A 24,602-nucleotide genomic window follows, 5' to 3' on the forward strand; every position below is an offset into this window, starting at 1 on the left:
AGGCTGAGAAGTTGGAGAAGCTGCGGCTCAGCAAGGCCCTGGTGAAGGCCAGCTCAGCCCTGAGGTCCTGCGTGGCCACAAGTGCCTACCAGTGTTCCCAGGTGTGGACTGGGAAGGCACCAGTATAAACCAGTAAGCACTGTGAGCTACTCCGGAGCTCCTGAGGCCTGTGCCAGCAGCTCCCAGTATAAACCAGTAAGGCCTCATGCACCCAAACTCATTCCCTGTGTGGTCTGGGGGCTCCCAGGTTTACACTGGGTGGGGACCAGTATAACCCAGTAAGCACTGGGAGCCGTCCCTGAGCCCGTAGCAGCAGCTCCCAGTATAAACCAGTAAGCACAACCTGAAGTCACTCCCAGTAGGTCCTAAGCTCCATTCCAGTATAAATCAGTAAGGCCAGCATCCCCAGAAGCTGATCCCAGTGGAGTGCCAAGCATCCCCAAGACCCCTCCCAGTATAATCCAGTACACCCCAGTTTAACCCAGTAAAATCCGGAATATCGCTGTATAACCCGGTACAAACCACTACAATCCAGTCACCCCCAGCACCCCATCCCAGCACAAACCAGTACAAACCAGTACAAGCCACTCACAGCTGCAGGGGTCGGCCACCAGGAGGTGCTCGCACAGTGCCAGGTCCTCCCGGCCAGCAGGGGGCGCTGCAGTGTCCATTGTGACCCTACAGAACCAAGGAAACCCCTGTGACACTGCGGGGCCCCACGGAACCAAGAGTCCATTGTGAGACACCTGGGCCACGTGGAGCCAAGGAACCATTGTGACACTGGGGAAACTCATGGGACCAAGGGTCCACTGTGACATTGTGGGGCCTCATGGAACCTGTGAGCCATTGTGACACTGCACGGCCTTGTGCAACCAAGGAGACCACGGTGACACTGTGGGGCCACCTGGAACCAAGAGTCCATTGTGACACTCTGGAACTACAGAGACCATTGTTGAGAGTATGGAACCTCGAGGAGCCAAAAGTCCACTGTGACAGATCAAGGCCTCATGGAACCAAAAAGAGCATTGTGACACTGTGGGACACCATGGACCCAAATCTCCATTGTGACAGTGCAGAACCAAGGGGCCTTTGTGACACTGCAAGGCTTCAGGGAACCAAGGAGTCCAAAGGACTCAAGCATTTCTTGCAGGGTTCTGCCTTGGGGAAGGGGAAGCTGCTTGGTGGCACCTTGGCTTTAGCACACAGTAATAGAAGGTGTCTGTTTTCAATGGGGACATTAAGGAGTTGTAGATTGCTTCAAAACAGAAAAAAAAAAAAAAAAAAGGGGAGGGGGGAACACTCCTTTTGGCCTGTGTGCAGCCAGTTCTCCAAGCAAAGCAGGTCCCAGGTGAGTGAGGACAGACAGGATGGAGTTGGGAATGTGCAGCAAGGTTGTCCACACTGGGTCAGACCTCAAGGCACAGCTTCTGTGAGCAGGCCAGACCTGAGGAGAGAGCCTGCATCAATATCAATCACAGAATGCTGGAATCACCCCTGCTCTAATGAGAATAGCAATGAAATACATTCTTCAAAATAAGAACGTGTATTTCTTAGAATCTCTTGGAAATATTTCTCCATAACTGGATTTGAAAATTTTCCTAATGAATGGCACCAGACCAGAGGGAAATCAAGGCAGAGCCATGGTTTGTCAGGACTTGCTTGGTCCCAATCAGCCCCGTGGTGCATTTGGTGCTGAGCCCTTGAACCTCAGGGCCTGAGAGGAGATTGCACAAACCTTTCCAGGAGTCCAAGGCAGAAGAAAAACCCAAAGTGTCTCAAAGCATTAATGGGTCTCACTGAAGTCCATACGCAACACAGGCTCCTCATGGACTCCTTGGAGGAAAGAACTGGATACCAGGATTGCCCAAAAACCTCTCAGAGAGTCAGAGAGGAAAGGAAAATCCAAACTACCTTTAAAACTTTGAGTATCTCAATGTATTAATGAGACCCACTGAATGTCAATGTAAAGCTCTCAAGGGACTAATTAAAGTAGATAATTGGGACCATGATTGCATAAACTACTAGAAGAGTTGGTGTCAAAAGGGAACCTCCAAGTACCTTAAAAAAACTGAAGTATCTTGAAGCATTAATCAGCCCCACTGAGTGTTGTTACTGACAAAGGCTCTCAAGAGACTAATTAAAGCAGATAATTGGAAGCCATGATTGCACAAAGCTCTCACAGATTGCAAGGAAAAAGCAAAACCCAAAGTCCTCTGAAAAACCTGCAGTCCCTGGGAGCATGAAGGAGCCCCCAGGGCCATTCCTGACCAAGGCTCCCCAGGGACTCGTCCCAGCACATCCCTGAGGCCACTGGGATGTGGGGGGATGCTGAGGGCAGGACAAGGGGTGCCAGTGGCCAGCCTTGCTGGGGCTGTGCCAGGAGGCCCCAGTGGCTCAGGACAAGGTGTCTCCTCCCAGCCCTTGGTGGCACAGACCCTGCTGTACCCCAGGGCACCAAGACTTGGCTTCTTTTTGTCCCCACTTGTCATCTCTGCCTCCAATTTTCTGCTCTGACTGGAACCTGGGGACAATTTCTCAGTTGTGTCCCTCAGTGGGACCCATTAAAACTTTAGGAAACTTTGGAGTTTGATTGTGACTTGGAGTTCTTGAGAGGTTTCTTCAGCTCCCACTCAGGGACTGATGCTCAGGGCCTCAGCACAAACCCCAAGAGGGTCATTAAAGTCCTTCTGCTGTGTCTGTGCTGATGAGCTGGGCTTGGCTCCTGGCTCAGAAAGCGATCCTGGCAAGCAAGAAGAGCTTCAAAAGCTCTTTCTCTTGATGAGCAGCTCTTCTCCCAGCCCAGCAGGGCTGGGGCACTGCCTGCAGCCACCCCGGGCACAGCACAGAGGCACAGAGAGCTTCAATCAGTCAGGGCTGGGAAGATGCTCAGAAGTGCCTGGGGCAGAATCACTCCCAGCCCTTGACACAGGAAGCCTCTGGCTGCAGGACAATGCAGCTGCAGCTCCTGCAGTGATCTCCTAAAGCTGCAACATCCCAATGCCTGCAGACTGTGTGAGTACATTCTCTGATGATCTCTTGTGCAGAGCAGCCAGGGGTGCCCAGGGCTGTGGTGCAGAGCAGGGTCCTGCAGCCCAGGGCGCTGTGCTGGGGCAGGGACTCTGCTGCCTGCAAGGGACAGCTCTCAGCCAGCCCTGGGAGCTGCTCCCAGCACTGGGGGACAAGATCTGGGTGGAAGGAGACAGCTGGTGAGGCTTGGAAGTTTTCTTCTTGTGTGGTGAGGATGCTGCATTGTTCAGGGCTGCTCCCAACATGATATTTAACAGCAGAGCATTTCCAAGTAGATTATAGAGGGAACACAGCTAGTCAGGGGCTGCATAAAAACTAAATTCCAGCTTTTTTTAATCGACTGCTCTGTGTTGCGTAGATGGGAAATTGCATATAGATATTAATCGCTCAGTTCAGGTTGGGAAAAATATAATATTTTTTCTTGGATCTTAATAAAGCAGTCAGTCACAGAAATCAGCAGTTACAGGCAGCATCAGTGTCAATTTTCCAGCCTCCTCAGGGTTGCTGTGATGTTGCCATCAGAGCCTGCAGAGGCAGAGCTGACCCTGGGCAGTGCCCTGTGCTGGGAGGGGTCTGCAGGGCAGAGCTGAGCCCCCAGGGCTGGGCTGGGCTCTGGCAGCACTGGCAGGACCCAGCCCTGGGCACAGGGAAGCAGCTGCTGGCAGGGACAGCTCCAGGCAGCAGAGCCCTGGGCAGGCAGTGGGGGGAAAGTGCCACCAAGCTGGGTTTGGATATTTCAAGTCCTCTCCAAACTGAAATATTCCATGATTATTTATTTTACAGATTCCCATGCCAAGACACAAGAAATGTCCAACAACAGCTCCATCAGCCACTTCCTCCTGCTGCCATTGGCAGACACGCGGCAGCTGCAGCTCCTGCACTTCTGCCTCTTCCTGGCCATCTCCCTGGCTGCCCTCCTGGCCAACGGCCTCATCATCAGCGCCGTAGCCTGCGGCCACCACCTGCACACCCCCATGTTCTTCTTCCTGCTCAACCTGGCCCTCAGCGACCTGGGCTCCATCTACACCACTGTCCCCAAAGCCATGCACAATTCCCTCTGGAACACCAGGAACATCTCCTATGCTGGATGTGCTGCTCAGCTCTTTTTCTTTGCCTTCTTCATTGGTGCAGAGTATTTCCTCCTGACCATCATGTGCTACGACCGCTACGTGTCCATCTGCAAACCCCTGCACTACGGGACCCTCCTGGGCAGCAGAGCTTGTGCCCACATGGCAGCAGCTGCCTGGGCCAGTGGCTTTCTCAATGCTCTGCTGCACACGGCCAATACATTTTCCCTGCCCCTGTGCCATGGAAATGCCCTGGGCCAGTTCTTCTGTGAAATCCCCCAGATCCTCAAGCTCTCCTGCTCCAAATCTTATCTCAGGGAAATTGGGCTCATTGCTGTTAGTGTCTGTTTGGTATTTGGCTGTTTTGTGTTCATTGTTTTCTCCTATGTGCAGATCTTCAGGGCTGTGCTGAGGATCCCCTCTGAGCAGGGACGGCACAAAGCCTTTTCCACCTGCCTCCCTCACTTGGCTGTGGTCTCCCTGTTCCTAAGCACTGCAGTGTTTGCCAACCTCAAGCCCCCCTCCATCTCCTCCCCATCTCTCGATCTGGCCCTGTCAGTTCTGTACTCAGTGGTGCCTCCAACCCTGAACCCTCTCATTTACAGCCTGAGGAATCAGGAGCTCAAGGCTGCAATGTGGAGACTGAACACTAGATGGTTTCAGAAACAGTAAACTGCTGGCCAATTTCTGAAAATCACTTGTAATAAAAGTCTCCTTTGATTCTTCTTGTTGGTTTGCTTGTTGGTTTGTTCTTTACTTTCCTTTGTTTTAGCTTTTCAATATTGTACAGAAAGAAATGTCATTATTTGTGCTGTATTTCCTTTTGATTTTCTCCATGTTTTCTGTGACCCAGAGACTGTGTCAATGTGGGGCTGCGCTCTTGGTAACTTTAAACAAAATAAAATAAAGATTCTCCCAGCAAAGATTTCTCCAGAGATGCCCCTTCTGTTCCCTTCTCTGGAGCTGCAGCAGCAATGTCTGTGTGCAGAGCTGGGGGCAGATCAGTGCTGGCACAGCAGCTGTGCCCAGCAGCAGCAGCAGCACTTGGTGTTGCCAGTGCTGCTCCCGTGCCACTGCCCCGCTGCCCTCCTGGCCCTCGTGTTGCTGCAGGGCCTGAGTGCTCTCGGGGCCGGGCACAGCCCTGGGGGTGGCAGTGCCGTGGCTGCAGCAGGGACAGGCCATGGGCACTGCTGGGGCAGCGCTGACGCCTCAGGCCAGGGCCTGGGGGCTCCAGGCTCCTTGGCCAGCCTCTCTCCACAACACTTGGCCAGCCCAATGCTGAGCACAGAAAAGCCCCGGGAGCAGCCCCAGGCTGGCCGTGGGCAGGCTGGGGGCAAACAGCATGGCTGGTGCTCTGCAAGCTCCCTGCAAGGGGGACACCCTGGCAAGGAGCAGCAGAGCAGGGGCTGATCCATCCCCACTGCGCTGGACACCCCAGGGCAGCGTCCCAGAGCGTCCTCATGCACCTGCCAACAACATCCCCCCTCTGCAGCCCTGGCCTCTCCCCCAGCTCACACAGGAGCCACATCCTTGCAGGCACACACACGGCAGCACTGGCTCAGGAGCCCCTGTTTGCATTGCACACAGCAGGGTCAGCACCCCCATGGTGCTGCTGTGGGGACATGGAGCTGAGTGAGCACAAATGCCATCAGCCCCTGGGGCCTGGGGGACGGCAGGGAAACCACTCAGGTTTGTCGTGGCCTCTGAAGTCAGCCAGGAAGTTTGTTCTCATGAGCTGTGAGTTTCCTGTCCCACTGCAGACGCTGCTGGCCAGAGCCAGGGCTGCCTGGCAGCCACCCCCAAACTGCCCTGAGCACTTGCTTTTATTCACCTTTGCTTTGTTTCATCTTTCCTGATCCAGATTTCTTCCTCTTGCTCATCCCTGTCCCCTCCCTTGCAAACAGCCCATCCCTGTTTCCCCTTGCACTTCTGGCCCTACTCCTTATTTCGGTTTCTGAGCTGGCACCATGGGAACATTGTTTGGGGAGCAGGATCATCCTCCAAGTGCTTCAGGAATTGTCTGCAGGGTCCTGCAGTGCCTCGTCCTGCTCCCTTGCCAGAGGCACCACAGGCCAGGGGGGCACATCTGGGCTGCTGTGTCTGGGTGTGGGGCTCCCTGTTGTGGGCAATGAGGAGGGGCTGGAGAGGCTCTGCAGGACTGACAGGATGGGCTTTGGGGCTGTGTGGAGAAGCTGAGGGACCTGGGCTGCTGGACCTTGTGAAGAGGAGGCCCAGGACTCATCCTGCAACTGCTCCAGGGGTGGTATCAGAGAATCACAGAATCAGCTGGGCTGGAAAAGTCCTTGGAGATCAGCAAGTCCAACCTGTGCCCTGACATCACCTTGTCTCCCTGAGCCTCCTCTTCTCCAGGATAAACAACCCCAGCTCCTTCATACACTCCTCACAGGACTTGTGTTCCAGACCCCTCACCAGCCTTGTTGCCCTTCTCTGGACACGCTCCAGCCCCTCCATGTCCATCTTAAATTGGGGACCCAGTACTGGATACAGTACTCGAGGTGCTGCCCAAACAGTGCTGAGCACAGGGGAAGAATCACTGCCCTGCTCCTGCTGGCCACACCATTCCTGATCCAGGCCAGGTGCCATTGGCCTTCTTGGCCACCTGGGCACACTGCTGGCTCATGTCCAGCCTGCTGTCCATCAGTGCTCCCAGGTCCCTTTCTGCCTGGCCCCAGTCCAGCCAATCACTGCAGGGGGTGTTGTGGCCAAAGTAGAGGGCCCGAAATTGGTTTTGTTAAACCTCTCCTTCTTGAATTTGGGCCCTGGATCCAGCCTGTCCAGGTCCCTCTGCAGAGCCCTCCTACCTTCTAGCAGATCCACACTCAGAGCTACTTTGGTGACATCACAGTTCCATGAGGCTCTAGAGTGTCACAATGGTCTCCATGATTTCATGAGGCCTCCCAGTGTCACAATTTTCTTTTGGTTCCATGGAGCCCCTGGGTGTCACAAATTCCCTTGTATCCTTCAGCCTTGCAGTGTCACAATGGCACCTTGGTCCATCAAGGGCCTGCAGTGTCACAGTGGATCCTTGTTTCCATGAGGTCTCAGTGCAGCAATGCTCTCCTTGGTTCCACAGTGTCACAATGGCCTCTTGGTCCCATGGGGCACCATGGTGCCAAAATTGTTTCCTTCAGTCCATGAGTCCCTCTAGTGTCACAATGGCCTCTTGGTTATACGAGGTCCAGCAGTGTCACAGTGGTCTCCTTGTTTCCACAAGGACAAAAAGTGTCACAACTGTCTTCTTGATTTCATGAGGCCCCATGGAGTCACAGGGGCCCCCGAATTCCATAAAGCTCCAGTGACACAATGGACTCTTTGTTTGCACAGTGTCACAATGGACCCCCGGTGACACAAGATCCTGCAGTGTCACAATGGATTCTTGGTGCCATGACACCCTGCAATGTCAGTGTCATACTGGTGTCCGAGTCCCTCTGCAGAGCCCTCCTACCCTCCAGCACATCCACACTCACACCCAGCTTGGTGCCATCTGCACATTTGCTGATGCTGCACTCAATGCCCTCATCCAGATCATCAGTGCAGATATTGAAATCCACGCTGGCTGGTTCTGATCCCTCAGCCATCCTGTAGGTGCCCTGTGATGGCACTCAAGGTGATCTGTTCCATCACCTCACCAGGCACCCAGGTCAGGCTGACAGGCCTGCACTTCCCCACATCCTCCTTCCAGCCCTTCTTGGGCATGGGCTCACATTGGCACCTCCAGTCCTCTGGCACCTCCCTGCTGAGCCAGCACTGATGAGAAATGATGGAGAGCAGCTTGGGGAGCTCATCCAGCAGCTCCCTCATCCCCCTAGGATGGATCCCATCTGGTGCCAGAGACACCTGTGAGCACCTGCGTGGCTCAGCAGGTCCCCAGCTGCTTCCTCCTGGATTACAGGGATCTGTTCTGCTCCCTGTCCCCATCTACCAGCTCAGGAGAACACTTGTCCTGGGGACAACTTGTCCTATTGTTGAAATCTGAGGCAATGAATGGGTTAAGTGTCTCAGCCTTTTCCTCATCTTTGGTAACCATATCCCCCCTAATAAACAATAGAGCTTCTCCTTTTCCCTTCTTTTGCCATTAATGTATTTCTAAAATCATTTTTGTTATCCTTCACAGAAGCAGCCAGGTTAAATCCTAATAGAACTTTCACCTCTCTGTTTTTCTTTCTGCATTACTTAGCGACATCCTGAAACACTTCCTGAGTTGCCTGTCTCCCTCTGTCCAAAGGTGATTCATCTTCTTTTAACCCTGAGTTCCTGGAAAAGCTCCATGCCCTATCAGGCCAGTCATTTCCTTTTCTATCTGACTTTTTGGCACAGAGAAACAGGCAGCTCCTACAAGATTTCTTTCTTTAATTGTCTCCATTGTTCCTGGGAAACCTTGCTTTTTAAAGGCTGTTTCCCTAAAAAAAAAATTAGTACCTGATTTGGTATTCTCCAAAACTGCATCCTGAATAGGCCAAATTCTGCTCTCTCTAAGTACAATGTAGAAGTTTTGTAGATGCCCCTCATTCTTTCACAGAGTATTTAAAAACTCAATAATTTCATTGTCAGTGTACCCCAAACAGCCTCTGAGCACCACATCTCCCACCAGCCCTTCTCTGTGAACAGCTGGAGACAGAGCTTCCCTGGGCAGTGCGAGTGTTACCAAAAATTCAGTAAAATTAAAAACTCCTGAACACCAATGTAGCATTAAAAAGCAGCATTCTTTATTTGGCTGGATACACAGGGGACAGCTCCTCCCAAAGCCGTGCATGCTGAGTACAGGAAAGTTTCTGTTGATATTCTGTACTTTGCAAACATATTCATTGACTGTCCTGGACTGAACACACATATGATAATCATTTGCCCACAATCATGAACATATTTCCCCTCCTCTTTACCCATGGCTTCTTCTGTCCTGGGGGTCTCTCTGGTGGTCCCTGGTGGTCATTAACCCCAATGTTCCAGTTCAGCCTGGCTGAGCTGGCAGGACACTGAGGCTGGGGAACTTCCAGTTCTCCTTCTCACACAACGGGCATTGTGCAGTTTCCAGAGGCCAGTGGTTTTGGAGAACAGGAATTGTGTTAGCTCACCTGTGGTGGGCAATTTATCATCTGGTAACATGAGGTCACAGAGTGGGCTATGACATCACAGAGTGGGCTATGACATCACAGAGTGGGGTATGTGAGGTCATTGAGCATCACAGGCTGTCTCTGTGACATCACAGGGCAGGCTGTGACATCCCAGGAGGGGCTGTGTGACATCACAGGAGGGGCTGTGTGACATCCCAGCAGGGCTGTGTGAGGTCACTGGGTTGGTCACTCTGCCCCAGCCCCTCCTCACAGTTTCCCCAGACAAGTCCAATGCTGTTCATGCCCAGCAGGGTCCCCTGTCCCCCGGGATCCCCCTGCTCCACCTGGAGCCACAGCCTCCCCCAAGGATGTTCCACAAATCAACCCCAGAGCCTGACACGGGGACAAGGGGCCAGGGCTGTGTGACCAGGACATCAAGGCCGTGGATTATCCAGATCACTGGGGCCTGGTTTGGGTTCCCCAGGGCAGGAAAGATGTCTGGCAGCTGGAGCAGGGTGAGGGAAGGGCCTCCAAGGTGGGGCTGGAACCCTTTGGCTGTGAGGAGGGGCTGAGGGAGCTGGGCTTGTTCAGCCCGGAGCAGGGAAGGCTGAGGGGCTCCTCATCCCAGCAAGAACAGGATGAGTTTAAATGACTCAGGCTGGTTTCAGCATTTCCTCAACACCAAAAGCAGCTTGGCTTCCCTTTGTCCATCCATCACTGAAAGCTTTGCAAATAGAACAATCTTCAAGCTGTTTTAACTGCACTCCAGGCAGAGCAGGCTGGTACAACAACTTGACTGTGTTTATATCTATCATAGCATCATCTTTGCCTAAAATTAATTTTGTACAGAAATCCCTTCTGGATGATGGACGTGTCAGATGCTGCTGGGATGTCTCACATTGTTGAGGGAGGAGGTTCAATGTTCAATAAATTCTGTGATTTTACATTTATATTTTAGCACTGAAGAGAATCCTTCTCTTGCCTCTTAAGTCTTACCAGTTCCTGACCCCAAAGGACACAAACCTGATGAGGCAGTGGGGATCCGGGGCAGGGCACAGCCAGGGATTTGGGGTGGCTGTGAGCCCAGGGCAGGAGCCAGCCCTTGGCCTTGGTGAACCTCATCCAATTGTCCTGGGCCCATGGCTCCAGCCTGTCCAGATCCCTCTGCAGAGCTTCCTGCCCTGCAGCACAGCCACACTCCCACCCAGCTTGGGCTCACCTGGACACTGACTGAGGGTGCCCTCCATGCCCTCGTCCAGATCAGCAAGAAAGAGATTTCACTGCCCTGGCCCCAATCCTGAGCCCTGGGGACACCCCTGGATGTGGCTCCATTGCCCAAAACTCCTTGGGCCTGGCTTATCCAGTCAGATTTCTGCCCAGGGAACAGATGCTGCAGAGGCTGTTGGATCACGTTCCTGTGAGCCCAGAAGATTGGCATTAGTGCAGCTGTAGCTCTGCACAAGAGAGCTCTTCAGCCACTTTCTCTCCTTTCCTCCCTCTGGGCATGGAGGGAGCTCCTGACTTCAGTGTGTGACTCGTGTGTGCAAAGAGCAAATTCGGGCAGAATCGGGGCAGGGAGGGTTTGGGGCATCTTGGGATCTGTGCTGGGCACAGAACGTGTTTTCAATTGGTCTGAGACTGTCTGCTGTGGAAAGTGACTTAATATCCAGCTGAGGAATTACCTTTGTTTTTATGGAGCTGTGCCTTCCTTCGGTTTTGTTTGCTGACAATAAATGAACATCCCTCTGTGTCTCAGGCAGCTCCTTCTCCAAGGAAAGCAGGTGGGAGTTTTAGCCAAGGAGCTGAAAGCTGCAGGCACAGCCTGGGGTGGAGGAAGCTCAGGTTTGCACAAGACTGCTCTGAGTGCCAGGGGTTGGATGGAGAAATGTTGGGGTGGGGGTAGGGACAGAGTGTGACTGATTGTCAGCCATAAAGGGTCTTGATTTTCATCTCTATTCAGATTGCATGATGAGGGGCTGGGGTTCAATATCAATTAGAGATTGCTGATATCAGTGTATAAACAGGAAAATATAAACAAGGCTCAACAAAGAATTCTTTTCTCCTTGTACTGGTAACATAGTTTATTCACTTTGAATATACTTCTGAAATCAATTTAATTAACCATAGGAGAGTAAAAGACATAAATTATTCCCGGAGGCTTGGCTTTTAAGGTGTTCTGAATGTTAATGAGCCCTGGGGCACTGAATTTCTGAACTGAAGAGCTGAAGGCTGAACAAGCCTCTGGAGAAGTCAAATTCAGCAGCAGCCTCGGAGTTGCTGAGGATGTCAGCAGCCCCCACTGGGGCCATCCCTGCCCAGAGACCGTGGGGGAATGGGCAGACAAGGAGAGTGTCCCTGGGGCTGGGGAAGCAGAACTCAGAGGCACCAGAGGGTCCAGGTGGAAATGGAATGTGGAATGTGGCTGTGAAAGCCCTGCCTGGGCTGTGCCAAGCAGGACAGAGAAGCCCTGACTCCCATCCCCCAAACAATTCTCTCAATGAGACATTTAAATGGAATTATAATTATTTGTGCACTCTGAGTTAGAAGCACTGGAGAAATACCAACAAGAGATTCTCAGGAGCTCGAAGCAACAGAATAGCCTTTGTTAGCAACTTTAGAAAATCAGAGAAACTTGGACAAAAGGTTTAATATGATATTCAGTCAACAAAAAAAACCACTTCTCAAAGCCTTAACTTTGAGAATTTTACTTCACAAACTCTAGGCCTCTTTAATTTTAAGTTACTCAAACGTTGCAAGAGGCCAAAAATAGAAAGGAAGGAAGGAAGGAAGGAAGGAAGGAAGGAAGGAAGGAAGGAAGGAAGGAAGGAAGGAAGGAAGGAAGGAAGGAAGGAAGGAAGGAAGGAAGGAAGGAAGGAAGGAAGGAAGGAAGGAAGGAAGGAAGGAAGGAAGGAAGGAAGGAAGGAAGGAAGGAAGGAAGGAAGGAAGGAAGGAAGGAAGGAAGGAAGGAAGGAAGGAAGGAAGGAAGGAAGGAAGGAAGGAAGGAAGAAAGATGACACAGAGAAGCACATACACAGGTATCAACTCCTGGATTCCAGCAGTGTTCAGACAGAAATTCCAAGAGGAGGTAGGGTCAACCTGTGTCCTTGACCTGTGTTCAGCCTTAAATACATCCTTGGTCTTCCTGGGCCCTTCCCCCAGGTGGGACTTTCAGTCATTTGGTCCCTCAGGAGCTGGGCTGGGACTCCAGGGGTGGGTGTGGAGCATTGCCTTTGGTGTGCCAGGGACTGGCAGACACTGCTGGGCTGGACTAGAGGCTCAGGGGTTACAGGGCAGTGCAGTGCTGGGTAACAGGGCAGGGCAAGGCTGCCCCTGCCCCTTCCTCCCCCATACATGGAATATTGTGAGCCAACAATCTTTTTCACGACAGGCAATGTTGGAGGTGGAATCCCAATTCTGGTCATGGGCCGCTGGCCAAGAAAGACAGTTCTTTTTCATAGGAAGAAAGCACAGAGCCCCAGTGTTTGGAAGGCAGGTGAGAGCCTCACTAGGCCAAGTCCAGCCAGACTTGTCAATAATGGCAGATTTTGTCTGGGAGCAGTCTTTGAATGTAGGGAATTTTAGAGGTGAAATCCCAATCTCGGCCATGGGTGCCTGGAGAAGAAGGACAGTTCATTCCCATAGGAAGGGAAGCACAGAGCCTTCCCCAGGGTTTTGGAGACAGATGAGAGGTGACCCTTGTGAAACCATGGCCAGCCAGACTTGTCCTGGCAATATTCCTATGGGAACAATCCCTGGATATAAGGAAATTTGGCAGTGAAATCCCAATTCTGGCCATGGATGCCTGGAGGAGAAAGGCAGTTCTTTTCCATAGGAAGGAAAGCAGGAAGCCCTGGTATTTCAGTAGCAGATGAGAAGAGACCCTCAACATGCCAAGGTCAGCTGGACCAGTCATATGACTCCCTGGAGGCCAAACCAGCCAGAGTTGTTCTGTGTTCCCTTGGTTTTATGGAGCCCTGCAGTGTCGCAATGGCGCCTTGATTACAAGAAGACCTTCATTATCACCATGGACCTTTGGACCATGAGGTTTGCATTGTCACAATGGTCTCCTTTGGCTCCACAGTGTCACAATGGACCACTGATGACATGAGGCCCCCAATGTCTCAATGGACCTTTGTTTCCATATAGACCTGCAGTGTCACAAAGGCCTCTTGGTTTCATGAGGCCACACAGTACCACAATGGTCCTCTTGGGTCTGTGAGGACCATCAGGTCACAATGGTCTCTCCATGGTTCCATGAGGTCTCACAGTGTCACAGTGCTTTGCTTATTCCATGGGACTTCCTAGTTTCAAAATGGACTCCATGATTCCATGGGACCCCTCAGGGTCACAATGGTCTCTCCACAGTTCCAGGAGGCTGTGAAGTGTCCGAATGGTCTCTCCATGGTTCTATGAGGCCTTGCAATGTCACAATGGACATTTGGCTCCATGGGGTCTCACAGTGTCACAGTGTCATCCTTTGGTTCCATGACACCCCAAAGTGTCATAATGCTCTCCAGGGCTCCAGGAAGCCCCGTGGTGTCACAATGAACCCTTGGTTTGATGGGATCTCAATGTCACAATGATCCAAACATTCCATGGAGCCACACTGCATCATAAAGGTCCCCTTGTCTCCATGATGCCCAGGAATGTCACAGTGGTCTCCAAGACTCCATGAGACCCCACAGTGTCACAATGGTTCCATGGTCCCTGTGCTGCTGCATTCCCCCCTGCCCTTCTCAGCCCACCCTGCCAGCTGAGAAATGCTCCCTGGGGCTCAGCCATGGCCAACAGCCCCTGGGCTCAGCTCCTCTGGAGCTCAGCACAAACACTGTCTGCTCCCAGGCACTGCTGCTGCCCAGCGAGATCCTGGTTCCTTTAGGAGCAGCCCTGGAACTGTTCTTGTTCCCTCAGGCACAACATCCCTGTTCTCACCCTTCCAAAGAAAGCTGTGGATGCCAAGTGTGGCCAGGATGAAACATTGCTGTGCCCAAAGCCCCTCTCTTGGGGCCCTACAAACAGAGCTCCACAAGGAGCCCCTTGGAGCTCTCCTGGGCCAGCACCTCCCTCTGAGCGGGGCCTCTCTGAGCAGGGAACTCTCCCATGTGCTGCACTCGGGGCATCCCTGAACAACCACGGAGCCTGGGCTGATCCCCCACTCCTCCAGGCTCAGCCCTTCACTGCTGGGGAGATGCCAAAGCATCCACAGGGAGCATCTCCCTGCCCTCCAGGGGAATTCCTCACAGCTCCCTGGCACTGACTCTCTCTGTGTGCACACACGAGCGCCTGTGCCCTGGCAAATGTGGCAGAAATGCTGCTCTCTGAGGGGTTGGAGTGCCTTGGGTGTCTGAGTCAGTCAGGCTGTCAGTAAGGTTAAGTCATGAGGTACAAGCTAAGTTAAATGGTGCTAAGGGTTGTTCTTTTGCTAAGTTGTTACTTTTAACTGCTGCTACTTTTAAGGCCATAAAAGTATGGGAAGAGGTTTCAGACCAGCTCCCATCTCCTCCTGCACCAGCAGATTCACACACAGGAGAGGCCCTTCCACTGCCCTGACTGTGGGAAGGGTTTCAAGCACAACTCCCATCTCATCAGGCACCGGTGCAACCATGCTGGGGAGAGGCCCTATGAGTGTCCTGAGTGTGGGAAGAGATTTACCCTGAGCTCTCACTTGACCAAACACCGGTGGAGGCACAGGTAATGGAAGCCCTGTGAGTGTCCCAACTGTGGGAAGAGCTTCATGTGCATCTCCAACCTCAACACCCATCACCCCATCAGAGGATCCATGTTGGGCAGAGCCCTGGTGACCCAAATTCCCTGTGATCCAGGTTGGGAAGACACCTGGCTGGTGCTCTCCACATCCTCCTGTATCCCCACAGGCACCTGGATGAACCCAGGGGCAGGAACATCCATCGGGACTCTGATCAACATTGGTAATTAATTGGTAATTAATTAATACAGCCCAAAAATTATCATCTGCTCTGTCCACTTGTTTTTTCTGGTGGCATCAAGCAAAGCTGGAGGATCTTGCTGATCCTTTCCTACCTGAGTAATGTCCTTGTTTATCCCATCCAAACACCCAGAATTGGGGTAAAAATAGAGAAATTTAGCAAAGACATCTAAAGCTGAACCATTTTACAGGGATGTGAGCATGAATTTGTTCATGCTCAGCGTTCAGGGGAATATTCAGGAGGATTTGGGTGTTTTGGGACCACCTAAGCCAAGGCCATGATCTCGTAGCTCTTCCAGCAGAAGGTGTCCATTTGAGCTCATCTTTTCTCCAGGAATTCCAGTTGTCTATCCCAGTCTCTGGCCTGGGTCTCCCCATCCGGGGTGCCCCCCTCAAAGTGTCCAAATCCCTGCTGAAGTGCCTGAGCTGCTCTGGACTGTGGATGTTCCTGTCCCCCACCTCTCCTGGTCAGTTCCGGGTGGGGCTGGGAGGGGTTTTAGGGACTCCTGGGGGGCACTGAGAGAGGCTTTTGTGGTTCTTCGGGACATTTGTGGTGCTGGGAGGGGCTTTGGGGGCCTTCTGGAAGGGTTGTGAGCTGGGTGGGTGTTGGGGAAGATGGGAAGGGGTTTTTTTTGTTTTTTGGGGGATATTTATGTTATAGAGAGTGGTCGAGGGTTTGCTGTGGCCAGGAGCTGTGTAGTGGTTTGGGGGATCCAGGAGTGGCTGTGGGGCTGGGAGGGGATTTTGGGGCAGTTGTGATTCCCCCAGCACCCTGAAAGCTGCCACCAGACACCACACCCCAAGATGCTTCTGGGATTTAGGGTTGCCATGTTGGGGTTCATCCTCCTGGTGCTGTAGGAGAAGGCGAGGGGAGGTCCTCAGGGGCCATGTGTGTCTCCCCCAGACCGTGTGTGACCCCCCCCCCCCCATCCTGGTGTCACCCCCTTCTCCCTCTTCACAGGGCTCCTGCCCCAGGTCCTGCAGCCCCCTGGAGGGAATTTGGGGAGGGGGCAGAGGGGATGCACAGCCCCCGCCAGGGCATGAGCCCGCCCCAAACCCTTTGTTCAGCACCAAGCTTGGCTTGGGGCTGCAGGAGGAAGAGGCTGAGGGGAAGCAGATCCTGCAGGTGGGACAGTGCTTGGGCTCAGGACAAGGTCCTGCCCTGCACACCTGGCTCAGGTGTGACCCTGCCCCGGGAAGGGAGCAGGACATTCCCATCCCCACGGATCAGGGCTGGGAGCAGCACCTGGAGCACGGACATGGAAATACTGGGATTGACTGGGACCACACTGAAGGCTACTGGGAACAATTGGGAATGATGGTTGCATGCTGGAGGTAACTGGGATATACTGGGAATGAGTGAGATCATCCTGGGAGCAACTGGAACCATACTGGGGATTCTGGGGTGACTGGGAATGAGCATGCTGTGGGCAGCTGGGATATACTGGGAGTGTCTGCAATGATACTGGAGGGGATAACACTGGGTACAACTGGAATCATGCTGGGGCCAACGGGGAGCAACTGGGAGTGACTTTGTCTATACTGAGGCCACTGAGATCATACTGGTAGTGACTGGGTGTAACTGGGATCACACTGGGTAGAACTGGGATGACACTGAGGGGGACTGGGATCATACTTGGAGTTACCAGAAACATGCTGAGGGCAGTTTGAACAATGTTGAGGGCAACTGGGATATACTGGGAACAACTTGCATTGAACTGAGGGTGACTTGGAGTGGCTGTGGGCAACTAGAATCACGCTGGAAGCAACTATGAGGAAGTGGGAGAGACTGGGAGCATGCTGAGATCAGCTGGGATGTACTGAGAGAGACTGGGAGTCACTGGGATCATACAGGGAGTGGCTGGAACCATGGCAATGGCCTGGGCTGGGTGAAGTGGGGCCTCAGGATGCACAGGGAGCTCTGTGACCCCGATGGGCCTGATGGAACCAAGGGGACATTGTGACATTTTGTGGCCTCATGGAATCATGGAGACCACTGTGACATTCCTGGGCATCATGGAGACAAGGGGACCTTTGTGATGCAGTGTGGCTCCATGGAATGTTTGGATCATTGTGACATTGAGATCCCATCAAACCAAGGGTCCATTGTGACACCGCGGGGCCTCCTGGAACCCTGGAGAGCATTATGACACTTTGGGGTGTCATGGAACCAAAGGATGACATTGTGACACTGTGAGACCCCATGGAGCCAAATGTCCATTGTGACATTGCAAGGCCTCATAGAACCATGGAGAGACCATTCAGACACTTCACAGCCTCCTGGAACTGTGGAGAGACCATTGTGACCCTGATGGTCCCCACAGAACCAGGAGGACCATTGTGATACTGTAGGGCCTCGTGAAACCAAGAGGCCTTTGTGACACTGCAGGGCTTCATGGAACCTTGGGGCAATTGTGACATTGTGGAACCCAATTGACCCAAGGGCTCATTGTGACACTGCAGGGCTGCATGGAACCAAAACTCCAGGGTCACACAGAGGGGCCTCCTGTAATCAATGGTCCATTGAGACACTGTGGAGCCAAAGGAACATTTGCATTGTGACACCACCACAAAGCCCCTTGGTCCAAAGGTCCCTGGTAACACTGAAGGTCTTCTGGTAATCAAGGAGCCATTGTGCCACTACAGGCCCCAATGAAACCAAAGGAACACAGAACAGCTCTGGCTGGTTTGGTCTTCCAGGGAGCCGCCTGCCTGGTCAAGCTGACCTTGGCATGTTGAGGGTCTCTTCTCATCTGCTACTTCTCATCTGCAGGGCTTCCTGCTTTCTTTCCTATGGAAAAGAGCTGTCCTTCTGGGCCAGGTGCCCATGGCTAGAATTGGATTCCACCTCCAACATTGCCTATTGTGAGAGACTGGAGAACATTGTTGCTTGAAATATTTCATGTGTGAGGGAAGAAGGGGCAGCAGAAAAGAAGTTGCCCTGCCCTGTAACCCCAGCACTGCACTACCCTGTAACCCCAATCCCCCCCAAGCCTCTATCCCAGCCCAGCAGTGTCTGCCAGTCCCTGGCACACCAAAGGCAATGTTCCACACCCACTCCTGGAGCCCCAGCCCAGCTCCTGAGTGACCAAATGATTCCAAGTCCAACCTGGGGGAAGACCAAAGGGTATTTAAAGCTGAACACACCCTACCTCCTCTTGGAATTTCTGTCTGAATGCCACTGGAATCCAGGAGTTGGTAGCTCAGTGTGTGCTTCTCTGTATCTTCTGTCTTTCCCATTTTCTGTGCCTTCTTCTAATTTTCTCCTCTTGCAAATTTTGAGTAACTGAAAATTGAACTGGCTTAGAATTTGTGGAGTACAATGGGACAAGTTAATACTTTGAGAAGTGCTTTTTCTTGATTGAATGTCATATTAAACCTTTTGCTGAAGTTTCTCTGATTTTCTGAAGTTGCTAGTAAAGCCTGTTTGGTTGTTTTGAGCTCCTGAGAATCTCTAGTTGGTTTTTCTCCAGTGCATCCAACTCAGAATACCCAAATAATTATAATTCCATTTAAATGTCTCATTGAGAGAATTGTTTGGGGGATGGGGTCAGGGCTTCTCTGTCCTGCTTGGCACAGCCCAGGCAGGGCTTTCACAGCCACATTCCACATTCCATTTCCACCTGGACCCTCTGGTGCCTCTGAGTTCTGCTTCCCCAGCCCCAGGGACACTCTCCTTGTCTGCCCATTCCCCCACGGTCTCTGGGCAGGGATGGCCCCAGTGGGGGCTGCTGACATCCTCAGCAACTCCGAGGCTGCTGCTGAATTTGACTTCTCCAGAGGCTTGTTCAGCCTTCAGCTCTTCAGTTCAGGGATTCAGTGCCCCAGGGCTCATTAACATTCAGAACACCTTAAAAAGCCAAGCCTTGGGAAATATTTTGATGTAAGTTTTCAAATCTTTTTGGTTAATTAGAAAGATTTCAGAAATATTCAAACTGAATATATTCTACTTACAAAGGCAATGAGAAAATACTTTTGGTCCTGTTTAGTTTTTCTTTTTACTGTTAATAAATTGATATATGCAATCTCCAATTGTCACTTAATCCTAGTACCTCCTCATGCAGTTTTAATTGATATGAAAATCGAGGCTCTTTATGATTGACAATCAATCACACTCTGTTACTACCCCCACCTCAACAATTCACCTATCCAAAGCCTGGCACTCAGAGCAGCCTTGTGCAAACCTGAGCTTCCTCCACTCCAGGCTGTGCCTGCAGCTTTCAGCTCCTTGGCACCAACTCCCACCTGCTTTCCTTGCAGAAGGAGCTGCCTGAGACACAGAGGGATGTTAATTTCTTGTCAGCAAACAAAACCAAGGGAAGGCACAGCTCCATAAAATACAAAAGTCAATCTTCTCCCTGTCTCTGTCCTGCACCTGATCCCCACAGCCTTTCCCGATTTTGTCATCCCTGCATTGCCAGGGACTTTCTGGGACAAGGCAGCTCTGCTGTGGGTATGAAGGGAGGTGCAAGTGCCACCACTGCAGTGGGAACCACAGCTCATCAGGTTTGTGTCCTTTGGGCTCAGAGACTGGGGAGACTCAGAGGCACAGAAAAGTTTCTCGCCAACAAACAAAAGTTGAACATGATGCAGTTTAATAACCATCACAACTCCTCCCTCACTCTCTGGGATGTCCCAGCAGCATCTGACATGTCCACCATCCCCAGGGGACTTCTGTACAGGAACAGTCTTAGACAAAGGCATAAGAAAAGGGAATTCTGTGATAGATATAATCACAATTAAGACGTTGACTAATGTGATATTTACTTAAACTTCTGAAAGACTGAGCAACTGCCTGCAGCTCAAAGCATGAAAGCAGTCAATTGAGAGGCACTTGAATGACCAGAGAGCATCTGGAGGAGGAAATCTGGGAGCAATGGAAAGGACATAGATCCAGCTGGTCTAATGAAGAGATGTCCTTAGACATGGCCATTTAAACAGGAGAGATGGAAACACCTGAAGGAAGAGGAAGAGGAGATAATAGACTGAATATTGGTGACACAAGTAGACAGGAAGATCAGGATTTCTTTTCCTGCTATCAGCAGAAGAAACTAGTAGGTCCAGAAAACTCCTGTTCCTGGTGGGAAAAAATTGTCATATGTTAAAAGTACTCAAATGACCCAGATAATCAGAATGTGCTTGTATATTATGAAATGTACAAGTATTAAAACCAGTGCCCCTTTCCAGGCAGCCATCACTTATGTGCCCATAGATAGGCAGTGCCACTTGTAGGGCCCCAGTGCCCTGAGGTGCCAAGCTGGGATTGGATGTCTCAGAGACCAGCTGAGGAACAGGAGAGCACCTTGCAAGCTGATGTGTCTGCTGGAATTCAATCCCCTCCCCATCCCACAGCAGCCCTACATTTCCCTCCTCCAGCCTTGCTCTCCAACACAGCCATGGAGGCTCTTTGGGCTCTTGGCTTTTCCTGCAGCCACCAAGGCCAGCTGAGCTCTGCTCTTGCCACAGCCAGCCCTGCCCAGCACAGGCCATGCTCAGCAATTCCTTGTGTGTGCCTGGCCTTGCTGTCAGCCCTGGCAGCAGCTCCGTGGCCCCTTTGTGCCTTGCTGCCCCAGCCATGGTGGCCCAGCCCAGGAGAGGAGTGTGATAAATGTGATTCATGCTAATTAAATTGCAACTATATTCACAAAATTGTATTTAGATCAATAGAAGACAGTTGTTACAGAGTGAGGGGGGAGATGGGTGAGACAGGGCAAAGGACATCTTCCAGATGTGGGGAGTCGAACAAGGAGGTTGGAAGAAAGTCAAACAAGAATAGTAGAAGGACGTAGGTCTGACAAGCAGCATCTAGAAATAGAAAGTTTCAACCTTGAAATGGGCCAAAATGGGATGATTCCAAGCATGGGACTCAATTAAAGTCTTGTAATGGAAAACATCTGCTCAGTCACACAGGGCGCCTGTGCTACCTGCGGGTCACACCTTGGTCACTGAGGAAGACGATGAGCCTTCATCGGAAATAAGACCCTCAAAAGGATGAGAGACCCCCTAACCCATTAGCAGAGCATGCACTGTACACACAGTGACGTAGATTTTAGGAATAGAAACTAGGAGGAGCTTTCTAGAAACTTCTGTAGCCTACAGTATATAAGTGGGATTGTTAGCCTGGATGCTTTGATACGTGAGGAATGGGAGCCACTCCCCGTATCCCCGGTCGGAGGGGGGCCCCTCCCCGGTCGGTTTTGCTTATGCTTTATACGAACCTCAATTATACTAAATTACTTACTGCCAAATTTTGTATATTCTTAAATATATGCACTTTGATTGTTTCATCTCCAATACATTGTCATCTCTAATACTTTGAATGTATTCATTTTGTTATTATTAAAAATCTACTATTAAATTTAATCTTGTTGCTTGATAAATTGGAAAAATAGATCATCATTCATAATAGCACCAACACTTGTCTTCTCTTTGTCCCCAGTTTTCATCACTCTCTCCAGTTGTCTGGTCTAACTGGAACCTGGGGACACTTTCTCTGTTGTGTCCCTCTGTGGGAACCATTAACAGTTTAGGAAACTTTGGAGTTCAATTCTGACTGAATTCTTGAAAGGTTTCCTAACAAACCATGGCTCTGCCTTGATTTCCCTCTGGTCTAGATCAGCTCATGAGGAAGGTTTCCTACTCCAGTTATGGAGAAGTATTTTAAAGGGATTCTTAGAAATACACATTGTATTTTAAAGGATGTATTTTATTACTGTTCTGTTTAGAAGAGATGTGATTGCAGCATTCTGTGGCTGATATTGATGCAGGGTCTCTCCTCAGGAGGTCTGGCCTGCTCACAGAAGCTGTGCCTTGAGGTCTGACCCAGTGTGGACAACCTTGCTCCACATTCCCCATCCCCATCCTGTCTGTCCTCACTCACCTGGCACCTGCTTTGCTTGGAGAACTGGCTGCACTCAGGCAAAGAGGGTTTTTTCCTTTTTTTTAGTTTTGAAGCAATCTAAAACTCCCATTTTTCCCCACTGCAAACAGACACACTCCTCAGGTGTGTGCCAGCCCAAGGCCCCACCAAAGAGGTTCAGCTCCGGGGATCGGTGCTTCGGGGGCGGTGCCTGCAGTCGGCGCCATCTTTCCTTTCTGCCTCTAACTCCCATCATGCCCCGCGGCCCCATAGAGCCCCATTGGAGCCGGGACTACAACGCCCATCATGCCCCACGCTCCACAGAACCCCAGGTAAGTGCCCCCCATATGCCTGGAGGATCCCTAATTGCCCCCCCAGGGCCCATTGGAGACCCCCCAAAAACGTTCCCAGATACATTGAATGCTCCCAACTCCATAGATGCCCCTACAGCTATTTCTGGGAATTCATCTCCTTCCATCTTCCACGAGCTCAGAGCACCTCATAACCCAGTCCCGAGTCGAAAACTCCTGCCAAGCCCTGCACCATAAAGAGCCCGGTTAGAGGTCCCGAGGCTCACCCCAATTTCTCCGACTCGTGTATGTTCCCCCCTGAGGATCTAAAGCCACCACTCAGAGGCAAATGTGTTCCCCAAGTGCCTTCTCAGACCCCCAAACTCCCAGTAAGAACCACTTCTGGGACTACAGCTCCCACAGTGCTCTGTGGTTCCGGTAAAATGTCATTCTAACCATGACTTCATCTCCCATCGTGCCCTACGCCCCACTGAGAGACACTGCAGCTGCGCCTACAACTCCCGTGATGCTCCACGGCTCCATTAAATCTTATTATATGCGCGCCTACAACTCCCATCACCCCCCGCGTCCCGGAGAGCCCCGTTAGAGCCCCCGAGTGCCCGTCCGGACCCCGAATGGCCCCAGATTCCCCTCCCTGACCGCCAAGGGCCTCCCTGAAACAGCCAGGTAACATCCGAAGCCCAGACTTTCCCTCAGGATCTCTAAGTTCTCTGTTAGTGCCCACTCGACGCTCCCAAGTGTCCTCCCGTCCTCAACTTCCTTCTAAATTCTTCCCCCAGACCCAAAATTGCCGTGAATGTGCCCCAGAAATGTCTCCCTGGACCCGAAGTGATCCCCTGGACCCTGTCTGAGAAAAAGATTATAATAAAGGTGACCAAATGACTACAAATATTACAAATTAACAAATATTACAAATTATCATAAAGAGGGAGAAATAAATAACCCGGAGAGTTTATTTAATTAATGAAGGAAATTGTGTTACTTAGAACCATTGGCCAATAATGTTTTTGGTTGCTCATAATGTGTAGAGCTTTATTACAAATATAAAAAATTTGTTATAAAAATATAGAATAGTGCTACTATAAATAAGAAAAATATAATTATATATTAATATTTAAGAACATTTTTAATTTAAAGAGAAATTTAATTTTATTTTCTAATTTGGTTTGTCAGTCAAAGATGGGTGATATCATGACACAGTTATGATGGGGGTGAGGAGCAGGTTGTCCAAACAGGGCCAGCCAGCAAGGGGCTCATTCTTCTCTGTGCCCAGAGCCCCTGAGGAGACATTCAGCACCAAGATCACTCTGGAAATGCTTCTCTCTGTCATGATTGTCGTTCTATTTATACAATTTATCAGACAACGAGGTTAAATTTTGAGGCAATTTTTTAATAGCAACAATTGTATATAAATGAATACAATCAAAATATATTGGATACGTATATCTGAATATATACAAAATTTGGCAGTTAGTAATTTAGTATAATTGAGGTTCCTATAAATCATAAGTAAAACCAACCGAGGCTACGGGGAGGGGCTCGCCCTTCCTCACGTACTGAACAATCAAGCCAAAATTCCCACTTATATACTATATGCTAATACATATTAATACAGAAGTTTCTAAAAAACTCCTCCTAGTTTCTATTCCTAAAATCAACGTCACTATGTGTATGGGACATGCTCTACTAATGGGTTAGGGGGTCTCTCATCCTTTTGAGGGTCTTATTTCTGATGAAGGCTCATCGTCTTCATCAATGACCGAGGTGTGACCTGCAGGTAGCACAGGTGCCCTGTGTGACTGAGCAGATGTTTTCCATAATAAGACTCTGATTAAACCCCATGCCTGGAATCATCCCATTTTGGCCCATTCCAAGGTCGAGTCTTTCTATTTCTAGATGCTACTTATCAGACCTACGTCCTTCTCCTACTCCCTTCCAACATCTGCAGGATTCCATCTGCTTTGTCTCACTCGTTTCCTTTTTTTTGGCTTTGTAACAATTATTTTCTATTGACATGAGTACAATTTTGCTAATATATTTACAATTTAGTTAGCACGAATCACATTTATCACATACATACATATCTGTGAGACTTTCCTGTCCAATCATTATCCATCCCAACCCTGGCACATCCCAAGTCCGGCAATTTGCATGCACAGAAAGCCAAAACTCGGCAATTCCCCGGTTCCAGCACCAGCCCTGCTCAGATCTGGTGATTTGTGGGTGCCAGCACTGCAGATCCAGCAGATTGTTGACGCTGGCAGTGCCCAGGTCTGGCGTTTGCCAGCATCGGTGCCGCCCAGAGCCGTCAGTTTCCTGCTG

The sequence above is a fragment of the Sturnus vulgaris genome, unplaced genomic scaffold (genome assembly GCF_052056855.1).
Source record: "Sturnus vulgaris isolate bStuVul1 unplaced genomic scaffold, bStuVul1.hap1 Scaffold_192, whole genome shotgun sequence".
Taxonomy (NCBI): domain Eukaryota; kingdom Metazoa; phylum Chordata; class Aves; order Passeriformes; family Sturnidae; genus Sturnus; species Sturnus vulgaris.